A 3,526-nucleotide genomic window follows, 5' to 3' on the forward strand; every position below is an offset into this window, starting at 1 on the left:
AAGTCTTTTGGGGACTTTGTCAGTCCGCCGTGAAGGAATTTATTGCGCATTTCAAACATGTCGAGCGGGAAAGCAAAAAAAAAAAAAAAAAAGTTTTGTGGAGGACTTGAAAAGCGACACGGTTGTCGTCGGTATAGTCCCCCTCCCGATTTCTTTTTATTTCTGTCAACGGTACAAGACACACAAAGTCCGTCCGCACCAGCTCGCGACACTTTGTCGCGCCGTTTTCATGAATCATCCCATCAGCATTGATTGGGATCGGAGAAGTCCTCAGGAGTTTTCTTAGCAGAACGTTAAAAATCCAACTGTCACGTCCGGACACGCGCTCACACTGGAAGACACATACACCGCCGACCTGTTGAAACATTTGAAATTAAATTTATTTCCCCCCCCCCCCCCCGGTGAATGTCAAAAGAAAAAGAAAATCAGTTAAGAATCGATACTTGAAATAATTTGCCGATTTCTTAATTTTTTAAAAAGGGGTAATTTGATAGGACACGGGTATATAGGGAGGTCGTTAACACTAGACACAAACATCATCCCCACCGACCGAATAAGCCGATGATGATGGACGGTTTTTGATCCAATTAGAACCAAGGTCATTACACATTCACTATACAGTATACACATAGAGAGAATGGCATGCAGCCACGGTTCAGTAGAGTTCAATACAATTCTTCCACCCTGACTCAATTTGACCAACAAATATAAAAGAGAGATTTTTCTTTTTCCAAATAAATGGTGGCAAAAGAGCACAGAGAAATGTATACTGTATACTGCTGTATACCGCACCTACGTACTATATATCTACCGCCCCCTGGCGAGAAGGGCGCCATCCTAATTTGACCTGGAATAACCTTTTTCCACAAGTGCGTAGTAGACACAAACAAAAGAAATGAGTCGCAGTTCTTTAGCTGTTACCATGTTGACAAAACAATCGACATCATCGAGAGAAATGAGGTCATCAACCCATCTTCTTCTTTTTGGGTTGTAAAATTACGAATCGTATTATTTGTTGAATAATTCAAGGTTGAAAGCTTAGATCCTGTCATGTCTACCAAAGAATAAGAAAAAAAAATAAATAAAAAAGATTTGACATTTGAAGAAGAAGACGAGCCGTTAAAGCTGTTCACTCCCGCATGTCATTGGAGCTCTATTTACTGATGCTAACCGTCGACGCGCCATTTTGATTTTCCAATCTAAACGTCCAACGAAATCGAAAAGAGATGGATCTCTCCCTACCCAACCAACTGGGCGATCGATTGTCGGCTCTAACTTGTCTGGCAGAGGGGTCCGATCCGTGACACGGGCTAATCGTTTCTCGTACGTGTACGTGATCCCGCGCGGAAGTCATGTCTCATCGTGCCAAAAAACACCAAAACTAAAAAAGAGAGAGAGAGAGAATATCACGTTACTATTGGGCTGCAGCTGCTGGTCGGATGACGCAATCACATATCGTCACCCTTTTTTCTCTCTCTTTTCAATCCCGAACGAATTTACAAAGATGAATAATTCCGAACTGTCTGTCTCCCGGAAATGCCGATGATGATAAAAAAATAGGAGATTTTTTCTTATTTGTAAAAAAGGGGTTCTGGGTGACTAAGAAAATGGTGAAAATATAAAAAAAAGAAACGCGAGTCAAGGTGAACGCCATTCGATACACCAGTCGGCAAGTACAAACAAGACATCACGTATTATAAGTCAACCACCCCTTTTTTTAAGTTTCTTTTTTTGTTTGATTTCACCTTCGTTTTTTTTTTTGGAAATTTTCCTGTTACGATTCAATGGCCTTAAGATTTTTGTTCTATCGGTGCAGGGGAGAGAGTGAGAAAAATACGAACCTTGAAAAACACACGTCCTCTTTTTTTCCACTTGCCGCCATTCATATTAAATCTTATGCAAATTTGTCGTGTGTTGGAATGTCGCCGAGATGCTGAATTGATTTGCTAACGGGTTTTTCATTCGTCTTCTCGGTTAGTTTTCCTTAAAGATAACCTAATTGAAAATTAAATGGTATTAAGCGTCTAATAACAGTTTTAGTTTTGGGGTGAATCATGTGAGATCATGTCGAATGGCTTCCTCTCCTCCTGTCTGCTGAAGCCCCTCCTCCCCGTGATCTTTTTCGTAAAATAAAAAAGGGGGGAGAGAACGCTCACAGCCCTCGCGGCCAAATGACGCACTACAATCTGGGGATGGGGTGGATAGATGACTCCTCCCCTCTACGACAACGATGCCACCGCCATGCTACCCATTCCTCCGTGTTCCACGGTAGGGGATAAAACCCCCAACGCATGGAGGAGGGACGAGCCACAGTCAGTTGCGGACTAGCTCTAAGTGAACGTTCTCTTCTACTCTTATACCAAAAAGAAATTTAATTAAAGTCTCTGACTCGGTCAGTTTCTCGTTATATACGGTTGATTTCTGTAATAATCTCAAGTGAGCCAAAAAATTTCCGCTCCACAGAATAATCCATTGGTGTTGGGAAACAGAATTTGAACTCGACCAACGAAAGAAGAAAAAAACCGAAATTGATTTGCTGATTAACTCTCAACAAATGGTGCTCTCGGTGATTTTACACGCAGGTGCCGTCCCTCTCTCATTGGAAGATCAAGTCCATTACTATCCGTCATCATCAACGACCTTCCAATCATCAACCATCTTCCAATCGTCGTCACCTGCCAGTCCCGAATACGTGCAACATCAGCAACGGAGACGGTGCAACAGGAACGAAAATTATTCTTTTCTTCAGAAAATGATTCTTTTCTTCAGCAAATTGTAAGTTTAATTTTTTATCTTGACTCACAACACTTTCTGTTAATATTATAGATTTTTATGTTGAAAGAATTAAAAAGTCTGAAAAGCTAACTAAAAACTGTTTGTATTTGTGTCATAGGGAAAGCTGCCTGGAGTAATCTGGTGTTCATGCTCATTTGATTCATTTCGTGCCAGCTAGTGAAAGCCGAAAGGCATGTCGAATTAAATTGAGCTTCTGCGTGCTGTCTCGAAGCAAGCAATCCAGCCGTTGCGTTCAGTCATTTGGAACAGGAATCTAGTGGCTGTCGAAGTGTCAATAGTATAGTCAAATTGTGCCCAAAAAGTGGGTTAACCCCAAACAAATTATTAACTGTATTTTTGTTCGTGAGCACTGTTTTACTATAAAAATGTAGTTATTTTTAAAATACTAGTTAAAAATATCGTGTAGAACATGTATAAATCGTGATTTGAAATTTTATTTACCGTGTAAATATCCTTTCTTGTTGAAATAAACCATTTAAAAAAATATTAAATGTTAGAAAATTTTTCATTCTATAAGTACCCAATTTTTGGTGCAGTTATCAAGAGATTTAGTATTTAAAAAAAATTAAACGTAAAACCCATTTTTTTCCGCGCGAAAAAGTGTTTCCGTATTTAACACAGCCGCTTATGGGAAAATGGGTTTTTTTAAAAACAGTATTTTCATGACATCTTAGCACATAAAAATCCCCTTTTGGGTTCATTCGATAGATAAATAATCATTCTATCACCA

General features: G+C 39.6%; 1 long non-coding RNA gene across 1 annotated transcript; it reads left to right on the top strand.

Moving 5' to 3' along the window:
- The first annotated feature begins 2,323 nt into the window (after nucleotides 1–2,323).
- LOC124311694 lies at nucleotides 2,324–3,233 on the top strand. Its single transcript, XR_006910141.1, has 3 exons — nucleotides 2,324–2,392; nucleotides 2,464–2,775; nucleotides 2,894–3,233. It is a non-coding gene; the product is annotated as an uncharacterized LOC124311694 (long non-coding RNA).
- Nucleotides 3,234–3,526: the final 293 nt, after the last annotated feature.

This window comes from Daphnia pulicaria, chromosome 8 (genome assembly GCF_021234035.1).
Source record: "Daphnia pulicaria isolate SC F1-1A chromosome 8, SC_F0-13Bv2, whole genome shotgun sequence".
Lineage (NCBI taxonomy): Eukaryota > Metazoa > Arthropoda > Branchiopoda > Diplostraca > Daphniidae > Daphnia > Daphnia pulicaria.